The sequence below is a fragment of the Euprymna scolopes genome, chromosome 38 (genome assembly GCF_053919585.1).
Source record: "Euprymna scolopes isolate OS-2025 chromosome 38, ASM5391958v1, whole genome shotgun sequence".
In the NCBI taxonomy this organism is placed as follows: domain Eukaryota; kingdom Metazoa; phylum Mollusca; class Cephalopoda; order Sepiida; family Sepiolidae; genus Euprymna; species Euprymna scolopes.
The window spans coordinates 15,073,412-15,098,411 of NC_136519.1; the positions used below are offsets into that span (position 1 = coordinate 15,073,412).

Consider the following 25,000-nt stretch of genomic DNA (forward strand, 5'->3'; position numbering starts at 1 on the left):
TAGTACGGACTCTACTTTTGTATGGAGGGTTCTCTAGTTATTTGTAACTGGCTGACTGAAATATGCTCATGAATGTGTACTGTCGCATATTTTTTTTTTTTTTTTGTTACTTGGGAGTCACCACTTATGAAGGCTTGAAGGCCATTCGAGGATAAGGGCTAATGAATGTAAAGGTGATGGTGTAGTAATCATTAATGGTGTAAATTGGGTAGAATTTGATTATTTATGCGGACAGCTCAACAAGAATTTGTTTACATTGGATTTGACGTCTACCATGTTGTATTCCGCTGAGAAGCAGGCCAGCAGATAAATGCTTATGTAAAACAAATAAAAAAAACATATATTTGTACATTTTAATTGCTGTGTATAGAACTGAACGAATAAAAAAGGTGGGTTTCATTGTTCACCCTCTCTTTTCCGCTTTCGTTAATATTGCTTATAATTAGGTTGGAATCGGGAGAATCTTTAGTTTAAGGAATTTAAAATGAGTTGCATTTTTGACAAGAATAGGAATTCAATCAATGAGATGAAGAAGAAAAAATCTTCGCTGGTTTCTTTTCTTTGCTTCTCCTATTAAATTACCATCAGCATGTCAGCCTAATTCATGTGGATATATATATATATATATATATTTCAATAGTTTTTCGATAATTGCTGCAACAATGCCCAATACTAGAGTAGATTTCAATAGCAGTCACATGAAAATATATTTATGGCAAAAAAGCGACACAGAAACGCTGGTTTAATTTCTCGGGGAAATCATCAGGCTATTTTCCATATAATTTCATCTATGAATGAAACAAACGTTTTCTTGTAACTTACTTGCCATAAGTATATTTTTATACACATGCACAGACATGTATACACGTGTGTGTGTGTGTATATATATATATATATATATATATATATATATACACACACACACACATATATATATATGTTATGTCCGTCCATCGATTACAATGAGTACCATGAAACATCACTGATGATGTTGTGACTTGCACGTGAAATCTTTGTGGCAACAGTTGCGCAATCTCCAACCATACGTCTTCCGAGTCAGCACTGTTTAATATCAGTGACAAGTAGAAAAATCAGAATGACTAGAAACAATGCCGAGATAAGCAGAGAGCACATAAAGCGCCTGCTATTCCAAAATGGTCACCTATTTGGTACTGGCCAGGCTCATCATATATATATATATATATATATATATATATATATATATATATATATATACACACACACACACAGTAGAACCCCATGATACGGCATTAATCTGTTCAGGGGTTGAGATCATTAAGTGAAATCGCCGTATCGCAGGGCCAAAGCAAAATTTTATATAGTATATATTAAAAATTAGTAACAATATACAATACAATATATAATACACATGTATATAATCAAATAACATTATAAATAACACCGTAAGGTTGGACAAATACTGTAACCAGGAGTCAGGAAAACGTTTTATTCCACATCGTAATCTGAAAAAAAAAAAAAACAAAAAAAAACCGTATCCCAGGGCCACTCTATCCCAGGGTTCTACTAATATATGTATGTATGAATGACAAAAGTCTATATTACAATATAGTCATTTATTTTTATATGCTCTGTAGTTACATCGAACTACATCAAATAATGGATTGATATATATAAAAGATGAAATCTAATTGAATAAGCATATTTTTCCATAAATCTATATAATTATAAAACTCAAATGATCTTGTAACGGGTGTTGTAACCCAACATCTGGTTTACGACTTCCGGTTACACATGCGTACATAAACATAAACCTATAACAGCGTAAATAAATAAACACAAATCGCTGGACCGGTTTCGTTCGAACAAGCAGACGTCCTTAGAAAAGTGAATATCTTAAATTTAGTGACTAAAAAACTTCAAGATATGGGAAGCAAACGCAAAACGTGATTACAAATAATACGTATAATCATCGACCTGTTTCATATATACGATATATATTGTACTAAATAATCAACGCGACAATAAAACGTATTTTACTGTTGTACATTTTCAGCGTCCCAATTATTTTTTTTTTGCGTTTAAATTATCCAAATAAACAATTGTTAATACTTTCTGCTTTTTTTTTTTACATCATTCATTTCCGTATAACGTTTAAGTTATTTTAACGCAATTTTCTTACAAATAAATCTACTTTAATCCGTTGACAACTGTAAGAGGCGATTTACCCACCGCCTTCCTCTTTTTTAATTTATTCTCCAATATTTTTAATACATCTTTATTAAAAACATTCATACATTTTCTTCTACGCTACCAACATAAATAAATAACCCCGAAAATATTTTTTTAATTACATTAGAAATAAAAAAAAATCAATGCGACAATAAAACGTATTGTTTTACTGTGTACGTTTTCAGCATTTCCATTGTTTGTTTTTGTTTTTTTTTTTTGCGTTTAAGTTAAGATATATCAAAATTTGAATTTACTTTAAGTATTATGGTATCTGTTCAGGGCACATTTATCTATAAGTATGTCAAACCACTTATAATTCAATGACTGTATTTTTTTTTTTTTTTTCAAAAATAAACAATTATAAACAGAACGACTCATAGAAATCTATCTATATTCTTTTTTCATTGTCATATACTTTCATGGAAATGTTTCTGTATTTTCTTTACATCACAAGTGCCACACTCATACATTAATCCCATAGCTAATATAACATACTGACCCAACGGGGCGTCCAGTATATATTATAATTTCGCAATAACCAAGACAACAATATATTATAACGAGTTTATCATAAGATGTATTTCTTCATTGTTGCAGTCGTTTCTTAACTGAACAAGCTTAAACATTATTTCGTTAAAGATGTTCCAAAATTCCATCAGACACAAAATGCAACTATTTATTTTTTTTATTTTTATATTTGTAGATTTTTATATTTTATACAGTTGTGTTTTTTTTTTTGTGCCTGATGATTAGCCATTTTGGAACATGTTTTAACGAAATAATGTTTAAGCTTGCCCAAATGGTTAAGAAACGATTGTTGAAGAAATACATATGATAAACCTGTTTTAATATATGGTTGTCTTTCTTATTGTGAAATTTTATATACGCGATTAGTTTAATTAACTGGGTCAATTAATATTGACTTTGGTTTAATTGGTATTTGAACATTACCGGAATTTAATAAGTAAAATTTGGTTTAAAATTATACAAACACATGTATAACATGTTTGCTATACTAAATGCATTTATAAAATACTGTTAGAATTCAAGTATAAGGACGTATTAAATATTGATAAACTTCTGACAATCGGATATACTATGAAACTGCAATAACCTACACGAATGATCATTTGAACATAATATTCCTGCCAGCGTGCATTATATATTCTTAAACATATTTAGTCATTGCTGTTTTTGTTGTTTAAATAAAACATTTTCTTTTTTTAATAAGATTCAGGAATATTAACAAAAACAAATACATTCATCCGTTTCGCTAATAGGTTTCCTCCCTCGCTTTTCCTCTTTCCCTCCTCCTCTGCAAGTTTTTACACGTCCGTCAAGTATGTCATTCGACGAAGCATTTTACCCATTCACGAAAGATTTGAGAGTAATGTGTTATTTGCGAAAATTCCTTAATGGTAGGTCAATATAAAATGCGTGCGCGCGCATCTATCTGCACGCCTTCATACGCACATCAAATTTATATGTATGTATACATTTGCATGAATATTATGAACAAGTTTAAAACATGAAATAAAATATATCTTTTCGATTATTTAAACAATTAATAACACAAATTATCGACCCTCGTCTCCAAAATCCCGATACATAAAACTTCGTTCGTATTATTTGGATTCTTTGGAATTCTTGAATCTTTTTTTTTTTTTTTTATAACGTTTCCGTCGATTTAAACTCCAATCTACCTCCTATGTAGCTTACTGAACTCGGGAATCTTTCTGTCGAACCCTGGAATCTTTCTGTCGAACTCAGAGAATCTGCACGGAATTTCCAACGGAACACTATTTAATTAACGGGGGTAGCATGGTCTTGTTCCATCAGGCATGGCTGGGTAGAAGTCCTACGTAATTCACAGTTGTATTTTGACTGTTGCCCACACTGAAGATTGAACCATCAACCCCCAGAAGAATGTAAAGACCCATGGCGTAGTGGTTAAAGTACTTGGTAGAATTCAGTTGTAAGTTACTCTCTTCTGTTGCACCCCTTAACATTGACGTTGACGTCATAACGTTGATTAATCCGCATAGAAGTTTTCTGATCTTGTTATAATTTCACTCGTATGTATTTAGTATTTATTTCAATACTGCTTAGTATATATTTAGCATTTGTTTCAATACTGCTTAGTATATATTTAGCATTTGTTTCAATACTGCTTAGTATATATTTAGCATTTGTTTCAATACTGCTTAGTATATATTTAGCATTTGTTTCAATACTGCTTAGTATATATTTAGCATTTGTTTCAATACTGCTTAGTATATATTCAGTATGTATTTCAATATTGCTCAATGCGTGAGATTAGTAGTCGCCGTATGAAAATATACTTATGGTAAGCAGACTATGCAGAATCTTTTGTTTCATTCTCTGGGGAAGTCATCAGATAAATTGTAAATATTTATATTTAACGGTTATTGTTTTTTTTTTAACTACTAAATGTGCCCGACGTTGCCCGGTATTAAACGTAATGTTTAATTCATTAAAAAAAAATAACGTAAAAAAAAAAAAATGAAAAGAAAAGAAATTGACCTGTGCACGTGGGTAGTATGCGTTTTTCTAAACAGCTCACTTCTTGTAACTAAAAAAAAAACAACACTCGAGCTGAGATCGAAACCAAAACCTAAAGACGATGAATAAAGTATGATAACCATTAGACCAACTTGTCAAGATCTTTAAAAAATGTTTTCAAACGTCGTGAAGCAGTTGACAAGCAGATAAAAACGCATGTACCACTTTTTCAATTTTGATCCGTTAGCAGCCTGTTTTATCGGATGAAAACCAATTAAGTGTTTCGCATGATTGAATACCCTATATACCAATTTTCAAGTCTCTGGATCAGAATTCGTTGAGTATGTACGTTGAGAATTTTCTTCACACACCACACATTTATAGATATATAGATAGATATAATTACTCTAGCTACTAATTAGATTCGTTAGTTTTTGTTTTTTTAGCTCTACTGCCAATTTTAACTTCATCAAGTAATGCGTGTAACTTCCTTTGTTTGGAATATATTTGTAACGTGTGTTTTTTTTTTTTTTTTTTTTTTTAATGTTTTATACATGTATTGGACGAGATGTTTTAGTTTTAATATTTCTTGTAACAAATATCTGTTTAGTTGCAATATGTGTACCATTGTTTTGTCTTTCTTTATTCTTAAAGATGTCTATCCTCCCCCCCCTCTCTCTCTCTCTCTATATATATATATATATATATATATATAATATATATATATATATATACACACACACACACACACACACACTGAATCACTTGTTTCCTATCTCTTGCTCCCAGCAATGTCAACACAAATTTTGGAATATTAATCTCTATACATCTTTGTTTGGTTAAATTTTTTTTTTTTTTTTTTTTTTTTTTTGCGCGATAAGATCTTCTGTTTGCAAAGAGAAGTTTAGCATTTATTTACACACTAACTTTATAGTTTACGAAAATTAAGTGCGTCTTTTGTAAATGTGTTTCGCAATTTCGTTTGGAAACATTTGTTGGAGTCCGTATCGTCACGTTTATCTTTCATGTTGGAAAAGAATTGAACAAGAAATTGTTGTTGAATTCTTAGAGACTATGTAAAGAATTATTCTATAAGCCACTAAAAGGCCGCCCAGCATTGCCCGGTCATAAAATACGCTTAAATATGATATTTTGATTGATGCAGACTTCATATATATTATTATATTATATTGGACCCAATATATGGTAATGATTTAGAAAGTTATAAAAATGAATCGTGTGCCATCACCGAGAATCGAAACCAAAGCATTTAGCTTACGATTTACTTTTTTCTTCGACATTAATGCGTGGGCTATGAAGACATGTTTGCTACAAGGCTAAAAATTAAAACGTGAACCAATCGCTATTACGTTACGCATGCATATTTGTAATGCCGTCGTTCGACCTTCACCTATCAAATTCCATTTCTTTAATTTTTACACTTTTGCACCGATTTTTCCTGGCTAAAACCCAAATATAATGTTTCGAATGGGTTTGAATACCCTATATATTAAGTTATATGTCTGTAGACAGAAACTGACAGATTTTGATAAGCAAATTTTTTTAAACAAATATATATACGCATACATAAATATATATAGAACGAAGTTTGTGTTTATAACCTTTTTACGCAAATATAAATCATGTAGAATATCTGCATGAATATAATTACACGTAATGGTTAACTAAATATGATCATCCCATAAGAAAACCAAAAAACTAATAAGGAATTCATTGAAATGAATATTTAGAAGAATATGCAAATTAGCTAGATCTTTTGCAGATGAATGCAATTCCACGAACCATATATAAGAGGTCCTGGATATGACCTTAAACTATATCTGATGGCGAGGCCCCAGCCTGCGGGCTTTGGGGAGTGTGGAGCCACCCTTTAATTGCCATTGCTCCCAAGTCCACTCTGACCCGGAGTGGTAGTACCTGTTAGGGTCCCCACTATGGGTTAAATAGAAACCGACTTAAAAAAACAAAACAAATATACTCTGTTGAAAAATCGGTTCTTCAAAATGACTGGATTCAGCATTAAATAACCTGAAAAGGGTTGATATGCTGTAAAACAAAAACAAACAGCGAAGCATATATGAGAAAGTTTTATTTTCGTTTTAAATTGATAGAAAAAAAGGTTTTTAATATGAATATCAATTATATATATATATATATATATATATATATCAATCAGTATGTGAGAGAGAATATATAATTATTTCCACATAAGAATTAACTAAAGCTATATATATATATATATATATATATATAGATTATCTTATAAGTTGAGTTTTTCGTTGCATAGCTACTAACGGGTCAAAATTGAAAAACAAACATTTACTTGGGTCTTAAGGAAAGCAAGACTCACAAGTGCTTCAAGCTAAAATCGAAACCCAACCTTCCTAGCCAAACTAAAATATAAGTGAACTCTTAACAGGATTTACAAGCTGCCAAAAGTCTATTCTTTTGCAAAGTGATTTGCACTATTGTTTGTGATAGCCAGTGATTTCACTTACTAGAGTGCACAAACCTTCAAATATGGATGCGTGTGAGGTGGGGTAAAAATTGCTAGATTCTTTTTGTTTTATTTGGATTTTTCGGACTACTGTTCTTATTTTGAATGTTATTTCTACAACGTTTCAATCGAATTTCTGCAGGTGTATCTTGCCAAACTCAGGAATCGAGAATTTTAATGGACCCCTTAATTTTATCCATGGGTGTAGCATGCTCTTGTTCCGTTAGCCATAAGTAATTCACAATTGTATTTTAAGTGTCACCTGCACTGATTGAATCTTCCCCTCTCCAAACGTGTGTGAGTTTCAACTCAATTTTACCAAGTACTTTATCCACTATGCCACGGGGTATCAATTGCGAATTACTTAGGATTTTTACTCAGTCATGGCTGATGGTATGTGAGTATGCTACACCTCATGGATTAAGTAAAGGGTTCCATTCGAAATTCCATGTAGAAAGATTCCAAATTTATTGAGATTGTCATCTTGGTTGTTATAGCCACAACGTTTCCGCCGTTTTGACCCCCGGTCTTCATCAGGTGTTTTGTATCGAACTGGGGAACCGTTTGTTAGGAGTCTCGAACCCAACCCTTTATTATTATTATTACGGGGGTACCGTGTTCGGACTCCAGCTAGGCTTTGGGACATAGTTGCTGATTCTCTGTTTTGAATGTTACTTTCTTTTCACTGTCTTCATTCAGAATTGAACTCAGCACCTTTGGGTAACTGTAAACTTCGATAAAACGTCTAGGACCACTCGGCCATATGTCACTAGGACAATAACAACCAAGATGAGGAAGTCAGTCCGACAATCTCAATAAATGAAAACACCTCATCTCAAAAATACAAAAATTCCAAAGTTCGATAAGATAGATTTTAGGATGGTCAGAGGTTGCATCGACCAAAACGTTGTGAAAAATCACACTCAAGATGAGAACAGTAGTCTGATGAATCCAAATAATGCGAATAATCAACCCTCATCTCAAAAATTCAAAAATGTAATTCTTTATTTATTTATTTTTTTTAATTTTTTTTAATGTTTTTATTTTTATTTAAGAAAATTTTTTTTTTAATTTTTAAATTTAAAAAAAATTTTTTTAATAGAAGTCTAGATTATCGTATTTTATTTTTTTCCCAATATTTTTTTTTTTTTTTTTTTTTTTTTTAATAGTATTAAGCCGGGCAATTTAATACACATGATAAGCTTGCAGATCTTTTTTTTTTAAATTTCTTTTACTATTGGAAATTTTTCTAAGGCCATCTATTCATATGCTAAAACTCTGTGCTTACTTTCCATCAGGTTGCGGATCTATCGCCTGCAGAATACGCTGCCTTTTCAAATGAAGATGAATTATTTAATGGGTTGGCTAAAGAGCATAGCGTTGGGGGGAAAGTGTGGGTGGGTGGGGGGCGCCAGTCATTGTCATTAACATTATTCTCTCTAACACCGTGCTCCTCTCCCCTCTCTTTTGGCAACCGAAGTATATTCACCTCCTCCGCCATCATCCCCCCCCCCTTATTCTCAGAGACTTTTCACTTTTGTTGTCTTTTGTATTCCATTCGGACAATCTTTTTCCTGAAATGGGATCTGTTTGTATTGATGCCAACATTAGTAGACTGGACAAATGTGTATGTGTGTTTGGATGTGTGTGCGCACGCACACACACACACACACACACACACACACACACACACATGTATATTTTCATACGTTGTATGTGTATTGTGTGCCTGTCTGTTATTGTTTGCATGTGTTCTATATTTTGTGTTTATATATTGTTTAACTCTGTATTATGTTTGCATGTACATAGTGTTGGGACGATTAACCTGGAATCGGAAAAAATCTGCGTATTTTCCGATGCCAAAAACGATTCCTTTAATTATCATGTTTTATTTGATTTTGTTTAAAACAAAATCTTCCACTGCAGGTAGTAATGATAAAATAATATTGATTTTAAACTAACAGTTAAACTAAAATCTAGAGATCATCCTCCACAAATGTGTGTGTGTGTGTGTGTGTGTGTGTGTGTGTGTGTGTGTGTGTGTGTGTGTGTGTTTTATGTTTGAGAAAATATTTGCACATTTAACATTTGTTTTTACGGATCAATAACAACTTTGTAATCGAACATTTATAAAGAATCGGAATCGGTAATTGTATCGAAATCGGGAATTTAGTATGGAATCAGTCATTGTATTGGAATCGGGAAAAATATTGGAATCGTCCCATCAATATATATATATATATATATATATATATATATATATATATATATATATATATATATATATATATATAAAAATTCCACAGCCAAACAACGTCGCAGCCCACAAGAGCCATACAGTCAACAAACCGGAAGTCTAAAACTCTAGTTTCGCCCTCATTTGGGCTCATCAGTTAGAAAAAAATCATTATTTATATATATATATATATATATATATATATATATATATATGTAATCACGATGTTCAAATCATATATATATATATATATATATATATATATATAATCACGATGTTCAAATCATATATATATATATAATCACGATGTTCAAATCATATATATATATATATATATATAATCACGATGTTCAAATCATATATATATATATATATATATAATCACGATGTTCAAATCATATATATATATATATATATATATAATCACGATGTTCAAATCATATATATATATATATATATATAATCACGATGTTCAAATCATATATATATATATATATATATAATCACGATGTTCAAATCATATATATATATATATATATATAATCACGATGTTCAAATCATATATATATATATATATGTGTGTGTGTGTTTATGCCGCGCGCACACGCACGAAAGCGCGCGCATATATGGCATAATCACGTTAACATTGTGGTTTTTGTTAGATCACCGAAGTTAAACAACATTGAGCCTCCCTAATACCAGATTTGGAAATTCTAGGCATTGTATGTATTGAGCCAGGATGTAGAACCTTCCAGGTTAGTATATGAGGGCAAAACCACTGGGAGAGGTACATGATTCCTTTAATTGGCATTTTTTTTTATTTGATTTTGTTTAAAGCGAAATCTTCCACTGGAAGAGATGCACTTTGTCTTCGTTGACATGTATCTCCCACCCTCTCTGATCTCCCTCTCTCCCTCTCCGATCTCCAGGGCCTACCAAAATTCACCACAGAATTACCCCACCCTACATGTAAAACGATGTAACTTTATTATAAATTAATATTATCAATATAACTTTTGTACCATTTAAAAGAAGGGCAAAATAAACCAGTAATAATTTAAAAACAATTTTTTTTTTCATCGAACGAAAATAATGAAATTGCGAGACGAAAATCGTGTTTACATAATTGGCGCTTTAAAATAACGTTCCCATGTAGTAGACATTCCGAACGTGAAAACATACCCGTGTTTAATAAATCTAGCAAAAATCAACTAATGGTCAGATTTTCGTGAAATTTTTTATACTTATCCATTTTAGAATGAAATTACATATAAAATGCAGTTTCTGTAAAATATATGAGGAGAAATATTTTTTTAGTGCGTGTCCCTACCCCCTCATTTATTTTTTCGAAATTCGACCAAAATATATTTAAATCTATCGACATTTCTATTTATTATGGAACATAAGAGTTAAATAAGTAAAACATATTTATTTTTTTAAATTTAAATACACATATTGAACAAAAATTTACCTTTGAAGTTACAATTAAAAAATGATATAAATTTAATATTATTATGTTTTTTTTTTAAATAGCGTTTTTTCGAATTAATATATACTATAATCAGTTGAATTGCCAAGAAAAAGAAACTTCGTAAACATTAATTTTTAAAAGATTAAAACTCCATTATTTCAAAATGTTCCGTTACGACATAGATTTTTGTGTTTAAATTTTTTTTTAAATATTAAGTTTTCATATAAACATGGCTCTTGTCAGCTATTTTATCGCCAGATTAAAACCGATTTGAAAATATTATTGCACAAATATAAAGCATTTTGTAGCCCCCCCCCAATTTGTTCGTCTCTTTTTACCGAACAAAATATGGAAACCCGTAGGTAACCAAAAGAACAGTCAGTAAAGCCGTATTTCATATTTAATATACAAATGTTTATAATATTACTAATTATTAAACTGTGTAAATCAAAATTATAACAAAGATTAATTATTAATTGCAGTTTGAAGAAGATAAACAAAGGTTTTAAAAAATCATTAAGTCGCTTCTGCTTTTTCATAGTTCGTATAGTTAACAAAAGTCTGACGTCATGGGAACATGCGATCCATTTTTCAAAATAGTTTTGGGGATACCTACCGATCTCACTCTATCACGCTCCGATCTCCCTCTCTACCGCTTTGATCTCCTTCTCTCCTGCTCCGATCTCCTTCTCTCCTGCTCCGATCTCCTTCTCGCCTGCTCCGATCTCCTTCTCTCCTGCTCCGATCTCCTTCTCTCCTGCTCCGATCTCCGATCTCCTCGCCTGCTCCGATCTCCTTCTCTCCTGCTCCGATCTCCTTCTCTCCTGCTCCGATCTCCTTCTCTCCTGCTCCGATCTCCTTCTCTCCTGCTCCGATCTCCTTCTCTCCTGCTCCGATCTCCTTCTCTCCTGCTCCGATCTCCTTCTCTCCTGCTCCGATCTCCTTCTCTCCTGCTCCGATCTCCTTCTCTCCTGCTCCGATCTCCTTCTCTCCTGCTCCGATCTCCTTCTCTCCTGCTCCGATCTCCTTCTCTCCTGCTCCGATCTCCTTCTCTCCTGCTCCGATCTCCTTCTCTCCTGCTCCGATCTCCTTCTCTCCTGCTCCGATCTCCTTCTCGCCTGCTCCGATCTCCTTCTCTCCTGCTCCGATCTCCTTCTCTCCTGCTCCGATCTCCTTCTCTCCTGCTCCGATCTCCTTCTCTCCTGCTCCGATCTCCTTCTCTCCTGCTCCGATCTCCTTCTCTCCTGCTCCGATCTCCTTCTCTCCTGCTCCGATCTCCTTCTCTCCTGCTCCGATCTCCCTCCCTCTCCTCCTCCGATCTCCTTCTCTCCTGCTCCGATCTCCCTCCCTCTCCTCCTCCGATCTCCCTCCCTCTCCTCCTCCGATCTCCCTCCCTCTCCTCCTCCGATCTCCCTCCCTCTCCTCCTCCGATCTCCCTCCCTCTCCTCCTCCGATCTCCCTCCCTCTCCTCCTCCGATCTCCCTCCCTCTCCTCCTCCGATCTCCCTCCCTCTCCTCCTCCGATCTCCCTCCCTCTCTCTGATATCCCTCCCTCTCTCTCTGATATCCCTCCCTCTCTCTCTGATATCCCTCCCTCTCCTCCTCCGATCTCCCTCCCTCTCTCTCTGATATCCCTCCCTCGCTCTCCCTGATATCCCTCCCTCGCTCTCCCTCTCCCTGATATCCCTCCCTCGCTCTCCCTCTCCCTGATATCCCTCCCTCGCTCTCCCTCTCCCTGATATCCCTCCCTCGCTCTCCCTCTCTCAGATATCCCTCCCTCTCCCTCTCTCAGATATCCCTCCCTCTCTCTGATATCCCTCCCTCTCTCTGATATGCCTCCCTCTCTCTGATATCCCTCCCTCTCCCTCTCTTTGATATCCCTCCCTCTCCCTCTCTTTGATATCCCTCCCTCTCCCTCATATCCCTCCCTCTCCCTCTCTCAGATATCCCTCCCTCTCTCAGATATCCCTCCCTCTCTCAGATATCCCTCCCTCTCTCAGATATCCCTCCCTCTCTCAGATATCCCTCCCTCTCTCTGATATCCCTCCCTCTCTCTGATATGCCTCCCTCTCTCTGATATCCCTCCCTCTCTCTGATATCCCTCCCTCTCCCTCTCTCTGATATCCCTCCCTCTCTCTGATATCCCTCCCTCTCCCTCTCTCTGATATCCCTCCCTCTCCCTCTCTCTGATATCCCTCCCTCTCCCTCTCTCTGATATCCCTCCCTCTCCCTCTCTCTGATATCCCTCCCTCTCTCTCTGATATCCCTCCCTCTCTCTCTGATATCCCTCCCTCTCTCTCTGATATCCCTCCCTCTCTCTCTGATATCCCTCCCTCTCTCTCTGATATCCCTCCCTCTCTCTCTGATATCCCACCCTCTCTCTCTCTGATATCCCTCCCTACTCTCTCTCGTATCCGATCTCTCTCCCTCCCTCTCCCGTATCCGCTCTCTCTCCTTCCCTCTCCCGTATCCGCTCTCTCTCCCTCCCTCTCCCGTATCCGCTCTCTCTCCCTCCCTCTCCCGTATCCGCTCTCTCTCCCTCCCTCTCCCGTATCCGCTCTCTCTCCCTCCCTCTCCCGTATCCGCTCTCTCTCCCTCCCTCTCCCGTATCCGCTCTCTCTCCCTCCCTCTCCCGTATCCGCTCTCTCTCCCTCCCTCCCTCTCCCGTATCCGCTCTCTCTCCCTCCCTCCCTCTCCCGTATCCGCTCTCTCTCCCTCCCTCCCTCTCCCGTATCCGCTCTCTCTCCCTCTCTCCCGTATCCGCTCTCTCTCTCTCCCTCCCTCCCTCTCCCATATCCGCTCTCTCTCTCTCCCTCCCTCCCTCTCCCGTATCCGCTCTCTCTCTCTCCCTCCCTCCCTCTCCCGTATCCGCTCTCTCTCTCTCCCTCCCTCCCTCTCCCGTATCCGCTCTCTCTCTCTCCCTCCCTCCCTCTCCCGTATCCGCTCTCTCTCCCTCCCTCTCCCGTATCCGCTCTCTCTCCCTCCCTCTCCCGTATCCGATCTCTCTCCCTCCCTCTCCCGTATCCGATCTCTCTCCCTCCCTCTCCCGTATCCGATCTCTCTCCCTCCCTCTCCCGTATCCGATCTCTCTCCCGTATCCGATCTCTCTCCCGTATCCGATCTCTCTCCCTCCCTCTCCCGTATCCGATCTCTCTCCCGTATCCGATCTCTCTCCCGTATCCGATCTCTCTCCCGTATCCGATCTCTCTCCCGTATCCGATCTCTCTCCCGTATCCGATCTCTCTCCCTACCTCTCCCGTATCCGATCTCTCTCCCTACCTCTCCCGTATCCGATCTCTCTCCCTACCTCTCCCGTATCCGATCTCTCTCTCTCCTGATCCCTTTCTCTCTCCTGAGCCCTCAGAACTCTCTGTCTCTACGAACTCTCTCGCTCTTTCTCTCTACGAACTCTCTCGCTCTTTCTCTCTACGAACTCTCTCGCTCTTTCTCTCTACGAACTCTCTCGCTCTCTATGAACGCTCTCTCTCTTTCTCTCTCCAAACTCTCTTTCTCTCTCTCTCTCTCTTCTGGAGTCCCTCTCTCTCTCTCTCTCTCCGGAGTCCCTCTCTCTCTCCGGAGTCCCTCTCTCTCTCTCTCTCCGGAGTCCCTCTCTCTCTCTCTCTCTCTCTCTCTCCGGAGTCCCTCTCTCTCTCTCTCTCTCCGGAGTCCCTCTCTCTCTCTCTCTCTCTCCGGAGTCCCTCTCTCTCTCTCTCTCTCTCTCTCTCCGGAGTCCCTCTCTCTCTCTCTCTCTCCGGAGTTCCTCTCTCTCTCTCTCTCTCTCTCTCTCTCTCTCTCTCTCCGGAGTCCCTCTCTCTCTCTCTCTCCGGAGTCCCTCTCTCTCTCTCTCTCTCTCTCTCCGGAGTCCCTCTCTCTCTCTCTCTCTCTCTCTCTCTCCGGAGTCCCTCTCTCTCTCTCTCTCTCTCTCTCTCCAGAGTCCCTCTCTCTCTCTCTCTCTCTCTCTCTCCGGAGTCCCTCTCTCTCTCTCTCTCTCTCTCCGGAGTCCCTCTCTCTCTCTCTCTCCGGAGTCCCTCTCTCTCTCTCTCTCCGGAGTCCCTCTCTCTCTCTCTCTCCGGAGTCCCTCTCTCTCTCTCTCTCTCTCTCTCTCTCTCTCTCTCTCTCTCTCCGGAGTCCCTCTCTCTCTCTCTCTCTCTCTCCGGAGTCCCTCTCTCTCTCTCCGGAGTCCCTCTCTCTCTCTCCAGAGTCCCTCTCTCTCTCTCTCTCTCCGGAGTCCCTCTCTCTCTCTCTCTCTCCGGAGTCCCTCTCTCTCTCTCCGGAGTCCCTCTCTCTCTCTCTCTCTCTCCGGAGTCCCTCTCTCTCTCTCTCTCTCCGGAGTCCCTCTCTCTCTCTCTCTCTCTCCGGAGTCCCTCTCTCTCTCTCCGGAGTCCCTCTCTCTCTCTCTCTCCAGAGTCACTCTCTCTCTCTCTCTCTCCGGACTCACTCTCTCTCTCTCTCTCTCTCTCCGGACTCACTCTCTCTGAACTCCCTTTCTCTCTCTCTCTCTCTGAACTCTCTCTCTCTCTTCAAACTTTGAACTCTTTTTTTACATAGGCATAACCACTTATCAAGGCCCAGAGACCAATCGAGGATAAGGGTTAACAGTGTACAGTAGTCAATTGGACAATATAGTAATCGTTAGTAATGGAAATTCGGTAAATTTATTAACTTAAGTGGAACGACTCATCCAGAACTTGTTTACGTTGGATTTGAAGACAACCATATTGTAGTCAGCTAGAACGCTTAGTTTCGCTTAGAAACTCTCTCTCTTTCTGAACTCCCTCTCTCGGATCTCCCTCACCCTTTCTCTCTCACCCTCGATCTCCCTCTTTCTCTTTTGCTTTCTCCCTCCCCTGACGTTCTGTCTACCCCTTTCTTCCACTGTTCCCATCTCTTTTGCATGTAAGCCAATAGTGGTATTATATGTAAACACCACAAATGGAATCGTTCATTTTTTTTTTTTTTTTCTGCCTTGCTTTTCTGTTTCAGGTTTGTGTAAATCTCCATCGTTATTGCCAAATGAATGTTGTATTCCCAGGATGACACTCTTTGTCATATCAATATAAGAACCAATGCATTTCAACTGCGTGCATTCTCCCTCAACCCTCCTGATGCTCAAGCTCCAATCAAACACCTGCGCCTTGTACATAATTATGGATTGCGGTAGTTGGAGGGGGTCTGTTCGAAAACAAAAATCCATTCATTTCCTTTCTGAAAATCTATTAAACCTTGGCTGCCATGGGTAATTATGACGATATATATATATATATATATATATATATATATATAGTAAGTTATAAAATATATATGGCGATTAAGCTACACTGAATATTCCGCGTTTCGTCCACTCTAGGACTCTTCGAGCTTATGCGCCCTTTCTCTCTAGTTATATATATATATATATATATATATATATATATATATATATATATATATATACTCAAGTTAAAAAATATATCCTAAATTAAAAACCATTGAATTTCAACGAAGTTGTTAATAGTGCTCAATGAAAAAAGCAGGATATTATTTTATTCAATTTCAGTCAACAGAATTACCATAAGTCGCTACAATAAATTTACTGTTTCAGTCTAAAGATATCGTTGGACGACAATAAACCTCTGGTCTTACTCAAGTTCCGGCATTTAATCGAAAAAAAGAAAAGAAAAAAGTTTTGGAGGGCTTTTTCTTAAAATTGTGTGCCTAGACTAGGAGCTGGTTTGATCAGTTATAATGAAGGTATATTTCGTTACTTAAACGATGGCAAAGTGCGTACGTACGTTAGGTGACAGGAAATAAAGAATTAGCTGATTGGCCTAGGCAAGCTGATATTGATTATTTTTCCTCTGATGAATTTGAAAACCACTCTTAACAGTGGAGATAGAATCCTCCTGCTAATGCGGGAATTATGTACTGCGAATTGATTTTCCCTGCCATTTCACAATAGCGCCTCAAAGTTAATCTACTCATTAGCATATTTTGCAGGGTTGGATTCGTTTTGTTTCGTTCAAAATACTTACTATTTTTTTGTTTTTTTGTACGAAATGAAATTTTGCACAAAATTGGACAATAAAATTACAATTGAATCACGCTAAGCAGCAATTTATAATGAAATGTTTAAAAAAGAATAATTGTGCAAATTATGCATTCAAATAATGGTCTTTGCATCATTCATCCGTACCGTATATTTTTACTCAAAATGTTGAAGATATACGAAGACAGGAGTGGTATCATTAAAACAAGTAACCTTTTGTGCTCCAGAATTAATTTTTCTACATAGTCACCACCATTCTCAAAGCACTTTTCCCAGCGATGAAACATGAAAAGTTATAATTAGAGCAATCCAAAAATTGCATTTATTAATCAGGTTGAATAATTTGACAAAGTAATTATATAAACAAATTTCATAAACCGAAAACACCTAAAACGATAGAGAAATAAAGAGTTAAATAAAGTGCCAATGAGCAGATCAGTAAGACCCTTCCAACCTTTTGCTGGAGTATTAGATCGCCCAGCGTTTTCAGAATCAAGTGAAAACAAGCAGAGAAATCTCTCAATGGGAGTGGTTGGCGCACACGTGTCAATGGGCAGCTGAAGGCATAGGTGACGACAATTGAAGACAAGGGCGTAGCCAGGAAGAACCAAGCGCTGTCCAAACTTACGTAACAAAAATTTTACAAAATATATTTAATTCGTTTCGTTTTAGTAATGTTTCGTTTATTTTATTTTATTTTTGTTGTAGTTATAATTAGGGTAACGTAAAAATTGCAATTAATAGTCATTGATTATTCTTATAACGTGAAATTCAAATTTTTTTTTTTTTTTTACATTGGAGTCACCAATTATCAAGGCCCAGAGGCCACTCAAGGATAAGGATTAAAGAGTGGACAGTATCAGAATCACAGTAATCGTTGGTAGTGGAAATTCGTTAAATTTGTTAACTTAAGCGGAACGGTACATCAAGAATTAAACAGTAAACTTGAAGACGGCCATATTGTAGTCACCTGGAAAGTAGGCAAACGGAAGACCGTTCCACGGGCGTGAAGTTCTAAGAATGAACAAATTTTCTTTCTTTTGTAAAACCACGCCCATTTAGAAATTTCTCTGCTTTTTTTCACTTGACTCTGAAAACGCTGGGCGATCTTATACTTAAAAAAAAAGCGGTGGAAGGGCCTTACTGAACTGTTTGTTGACACTTTGTTTAACTTTATTTTTCTATCGTTTTAGGTGTTTCTAGTTTGTCCTGATTATTCATGTATATTTATTATTGTAAGTAAAATTTTGATAAAGCTATGAAGTGAATGCGGTATTTTGGTGGTAGTTAGTTTAGAATAGGCAAAAGTTTTTTTTTATATTAAAAAAATGACAATCGACCCTCTCCACCTACACACACAAGTCGACGTTAAGGAAATATCTATATGAAAATAAATCAGTCACTTTCATTGGCTAGAAAAAAAAAAAGACTATCTGATAACATTAAAAGATGTGCGTATGTATTAATAAAATTAAATAATATAAATGGCTAGTTGATCCCCCGAATAATTTCTTTCTTTAAATTTAAAATGTTATACATCTGGGATTATGGAGTTTCTTTTTCTTTTTTTTAAGAAAAAGAAAATTTCAACTTTGAATGTTTGTTCTGTATTTTTCAAGTTTTACCTGATGTTTTTTTCCATTTTATATAACAGATATTACAAACAGTCATTTTTCCCTTTTATAATACAGATATTACAAATGCCTAACTTTATACGCTCTTGCGTGCGTGTAAAATCACACTTTGAAATAATGATTTTCTTTGTTTTAAGAACGAATCTTAACAAGGATCTTGTAACTGTGGAAGAATCTTCATCTTTTGTCTTGAGGAATATTGAAATTCTATATTGTTTTTGCTATTCCCGTTCGCCTTGCCTTCCAATTATCATCTTCTCGATGTCAAAGTTATAAATTGATTTTATGTAATATCAATAAACCGAACACACAACCTGCTCGAATGAAAAGACGCGCAAAAAAAGGTGAACATGTCGCTTTGTAAAGTGATTAGATTAGCGAATCGCTTGTCGCTCGCAATGTTTAGGGTGATGCGAACGCATTCTAATGAACTCGGACTAATCAAATCAATAATGTTGTCATTGCGAGACAATGAAATTGGTCGCTCAAGGGCTGAGGCTGTGAGACAATTAGAATTTTGTGTCTGCTGCTGTTGGTTCAGTGGGTTGGGATGGCTAACTTGTGGTATCTCAAATTCTTCTAAGGTACGATTCAAGTGAGGAGTGCTATTGCAACCTCCATAAATTGTTGGATTTATATATATATATATATATGTTGCATCTGGTGCTACCTGATCCGGCTGTCTGATGATACTGGTTTCCTTGCCTTTTAATACACCAAATCTTGACGTTTTTTTTTTTTTTTTTTTTTTTTTCCTTTTAAAATTTATTTATTCTTTGATGGTCACCTGCTGGGATCGTTTATTAATAGGGCTATGACAACAGCATATTCTTTTCATTGTTTTGACTCTCGAGCGTGTATCTGTTGATATCTTGTCTGCTTTTATATAGCATGATGTGGTTCTCGTGTGATTAATTGTGGCTGTGTCGGATATATACTCGAGAGTCAAAGCAATGAAAAGAATATGCTGTTGTCATAGCCCTAGCTATTAAATGGGTAGACAATTTTTAACAGAATGTTCCAGTCGAAAGCGCTCGCTAAGCAAACGTATGGATCCAATTTATACAACTTTGATAAAAATATAAAAAGAAAAATTCAGATTGGAAAAGGTAAAAAAGAAAATCAACCAAAATACTCTGTGCTTTCAAATAACACCTGCCTCAACGAGAACATGCACGATATATATATATATATATATATATATATATATAATTATATATAATTTTCATATGTAATTTGGGGCAGTAATTACATATGATTGAATAACATAAGGTTCTCGTTTAGATAGCTCAATAGTGCAATACTAGAGCTATATTTTTTTCTTTACAATATACCACATGGATAGCAACAGACACAGCAATATTTACTCATTTTCGGAAAGTTTTTCTTTTATTGGTCACAACATTGCGTACAATTGTTTCAGCCCCAACCGTTTGCGACCAATAAAAAAAACTTTCTGAAAATGAGTAAATACTGCTGTGTCTATTGCTATCAACGTGGTATCTTGAATATATGTGCGTGTGTGTGTGTGTATATATGTTTGTGTGTATATGTGTGTATATATATATATGTGTGTGTGTATATATATGTATATATATATATCTATGTGTGTGTATATATGTATATATATCGATGTGTGTATATATGTATATATATCTATATGTGTGTATATATGTATATATATCTATATGTATATATGTGTGTATATATGTATGTGTGTGTATGTATATATATCTATATGTATATGTGTGTGTATGTATATATATCTATATGTATATATATGTGTGTATATATATCTATATGTATATATATGTGTGTATATGTGTGTGTATGTATATATATCTATATGTATATATATGTGTGTATATATGTATATGTGTGTGTATGTATATATATCTATATGTATATATATGTGTGTATATATGTATATGTGTGTGTATGTATATATATCTATATGTATATGTGTATGTATATATATATATATATATATATATATATATATATATATATATATATTTATATATGTGTGTGTATCAACTAACGTTCTGGCGTTAAAACTTGTGCCCTCTCAATATACATATCCGCGAAAACCTGCTTAGCAACAAAATCTTACCCCTTCACTGTTAAGGTCCCTAAATGCCAGAAAGCTTTCTACTCTAATAGTTTCTTCCTACGAACAACTAGACTTCGGAATTCCCTTCCTGCTACCTGCTTCCCTGAATGTACTGATATGCAGAAGTTTGAATGTAGCATAAACCAACATCTTGTTAATCTTTCCTAGGCTTTGTCCCAAATAGTTGCCCCTTACGTCCAAGTGGCGATATTGCCTTGTTAGGGGTGAACACCAGTTAAAAAAAAGAAAAAGAAAGTGTCCAAACAGGACTGTAAAAGCTTTTCAGTCCCGTCGAAGAAATTTTAATGTCAAAACACGGGTTAATTTGTGCGCACTATTTTTAAGTTTGTTTATAAAAGGTCTACTTTGTATTGAGCATTTAAAAAAAAAAAAATGTTAAGTTCATGTTCTTAATATATTTAAACGTCATTAAATTATATAAACACACACACACGGATAAGGTACTTAGAAATAATATTGCTATTTTTCGTGCAATACAATTAACAGAACAATATTCTACTTTTTCTATAAGAACTCATATCAAAGCGTTCATTGATAATTTTTATCCCTCTTCCAATTTTGGCCATTTTCTTGTTCATGTTATGTCAACTATGTTGACCCCCATTAAAACTTTCCTTCATTCTATCTTTCAAAAAAGGATGATTATTTCAAAACTTTCTCTGAAGCATAAGTAGATTCTTGTCTCATACGTTTCTGAGTTTTTAAGAAAATAAAATTGAAGAGGCCGTTCCCGCCATCTTGAACGTTGTTTACTCTGGTTATTTAAGTACAGAACCTTTGTTTTGCTTTTTGTTTATTTGGGTTTTTGTTTTTTAGGAAGGGGTAAGAAAGTGTATTTCTATGAACTTTTTAAAATGTGAAGCCGTGAAAGAGTTTTTTTTTTTTTTTTCATTTCTGTTGTTCAGCCATTTTGTTTTTGATTTTTTTTTTTTCGTCGATGTTTTTTTTTTTTTTCGTTGTGCAATGGAAAGCCTAATTGAAATTGAAGAGAATTTAATCATTCTACTTTTTGTTTTATTATTTTTCTCTACATTGATAAATTTTAAACAGTTTTGTATATCTGTTTTCCATCAACGTACTTTCTGATACTTCAATATTGATTTTTTTTTCTGCTTACTATTAATCGAAGATTTATTGAAATCAGAAATACAATAGCCTATAATATTTTTTTTTTAAATCCTATTTAAAATTTTCGATTATGAAATTAAATCCACCAGAATGCTTTTCCGTTTATTTGTAAACAGGTTTACTATTTTAATCTTTTGGTAATGTATAGTTTTGAAAAATAAAAAAATAATGTAATACTTTGTTACCTTTATTGAAAAATGAAAAGATTGTCTAAACGGTCGAATAGGAAGTTTAAAAATTTTTAAATTGTAGCCAATAACGATAGACTTTTGTTTTTACTAAAAACAGAATAGCAGTTATTCTACTCAATGAATTTTTATAATTTTAGGGTATATTACTATTTTCGACTTGACAAGTAAGTACTGTTGTTTTGGCTTAAAACCACACATTTAAGAAATCGATCTGAAAATATTAGAAGTTATTTGCATGCAATCGTTTTATTGATGGATTTAAGAAAACATTACCTTAAGAAAAATAAGTTTTATTGCAATTTGGTTAAATGAATTTAATGACTAAACAATACCATAAGAGTTAAATATAATTTTCAAAATCCTATGAAAAAAAAACAAAAAAACAATTTGGTGAAAATACAGAATCAGCAAAATTTACTTTTTAAAAACACTTAATTAAGGGAGGATGATTCTGTATCGTGTCTCGATTCAAGCATTGTAGGCAAAATGGTGCCAACGGACCAGCAGAATTCGTTGTAGACAGTATTGGTCAAATATTTTAACTAATGAATGTTATATATTTGCTGCGGTTGGTCGTTCAAATGTGCTTTTCAGTCTATATAATTTCTAAATTGACTTTTGTCATTAATTTACAGTATATACACCTGGCAGCGAATAAAGCACAACACAGCTGATTTATAAAAGTATTTCGTTTATTCCACGCTGATGAGTTTTTGATTTAGTATGACGGGTGTTTGTAGCGTGGTCATTATACAGTTCAAATCTCTTACGCCGTCCGTCATTGTCGAAAAGCAACAAACAAAAAAACAAGCAAAAAGAAAACCTAACACTTTTCTTTCTTTTCTTAACTCAAGTCATTTATTACCGTTTTTCTTTCTCCCCTCTTGACAGTAGCTTAAGTCTCTCGCTTCTGCTCCACTATACCCGGCATTTTTCTGTCTGACGACCGCACGCTGGCTACAGCGTTTATCTCCTTCAGTGTTGACTTTGTCTCTTCCCAACCACGTGGTGTCCTTTTCTTTTTCTTCAGACGCAAGCCTAAACACACTTGCCAATTTGCATATGCATTCAAACGCTGCTGCTGCTACTGTTATAATCGCTTGCCATCCATTCTTTGGTTGCTGCTGATATTTTCATATGCACACATATGCGCTCTGTTACATGTTGGCATCAGTGAAGGCGCGTGGCGAGGGTGTGGTGCAGATGTTTTGGCAATGAGGAAAATGTGTCAGTTTACCCTTGCTCTGTGACCAACTCTTTAAAACAAATCTAATTCAATCTATACGATAATAATAATAATGATCAGATAATTCGGCAATACCGAATTTCCATTACTAGACATTACTATATTGTCCAATTGACTACTGTACATTCTTAACCCTTATCCTCGAGTTGTCTTTGGCCTTGATAAGTTGTTATGCGTATGTAAAAAAAAAAAAAAAAAAAAAAAAAAAAAAAAACCTTGGATGTGCTAATAGGCAACATAAAGTTCTGCATCTTATATCGCGTTGATTTTTTTTATTAGAAAGTTACGGAAAAAATTTTAGTGGAATTTCAACTTCTGATTTTTCTAAGTTTCATACATAGATCTGATACTCTTTGATTTTTTTTTTTTTTTTTTTTTTGTTAGCGTTTCTGTGACGTTACAGAGACTATACTTACTCCCTCAAAAACTGTGGAGGTAATGCCTGGAAACATTATGACAACAGAACAAATACTAAACTACCTTTCTCTGAATAGAGCCTCAAAAGATAGTACATTAGTATAACATAGTATAGTCAACGAAATTTAAATATAGTAAACTAGTAGGATGCCCGGCATTGCCTGGGCATAACATGCATATAAATATTACATTTTAATTTATATAGAAACTGAGACATGTGCATGCGAGTATGTTTTTTTTTTCTAAACAGTTCATTTCTTGTAAGCTATAAAAAAAAAAAAAAGCAAATACTCTGGCTGAGATCGAAACCAAAACCTAATGACAGTGAGTCAAGGACGATAACCATTAGGCTGGCTTGACACAGTCATAAAAGGTGTTTTCAAATCTACTTATTTTTGACATAATGAATCTGTCATGTGAACCTTTAACGCATGCGCATTCGTGAAACAGTTGACAGACATAAAAATCTGACAACCCCCTACACCATACTAATTTTTCAATTTTGGCCTGTTAACAGCCTGTTTTTTTTTTTTTTGTTTTATTTCCGGATGCACACCAATCAAAAAGTTTTCTATGTGTCTGAATATTCTATATACCAAATTCCAAGTCTGTAGATCAAAAATTCGTTGAGTATATAGGTTGAGAAGTGTCTTCGCTCTCTCTCTCTTCCTCTCATACATATATAGATTAATAGAATAGTATAGTTCCGGCTCCAGATAGAAAAACGCCAAATATCAGTTAATCACATGACTAATGTTTCGATATATAGTTAAGCAATGTTGAACCTGGTCAGTACTAAATGGGTGACCATTTGGAACTTCCGGGTGCTGTATGTGCTCTCTGCTTATCTCGGCATTGTTTCCAGTCGTCCTGGTCTTCTCTTTGCCACAGGACTCAGTGTCGATTCAGGAGAGTTGTGGTTGAGGATTGCGCAACCCTTGCCTCACAATTACATGTGCAGCTGCCCCTAAGGAGTATTCTTTATCTTTCGAATCTGAACAGAGGCATCGAATGTTTTGATAAATGCACCGATACCTACTCAGGAGATTAATGATTTTTGATGGCAAACGAATTGTTTTTTTGTTTAATAGATTATATATTAAGGGATATTGTTGACGCTATGATGAGCGTGACCTTAAAATTTTTCAATTCTTGCACAAAAGGAAATCCATTATTTTCGCTCGTATTTTGCCGGAGGATCTTTGGAGTTTGATTGTTTGGAGATGAGCATGTTCTGTTCGCACTTGTTCAAATTCAACAGTGAATT

General features: G+C 35.8%; 1 protein-coding gene across 1 annotated transcript in view; it reads left to right on the forward strand.

Annotated features, from left to right (window-relative positions):
- LOC145263075 (uncharacterized) overlaps nt 1-25,000 on the forward strand; it is a 426,101-nt gene that overhangs the window by 356,200 nt on the left and 44,901 nt on the right. The gene's annotated exons all lie outside the window — the stretch shown is intronic.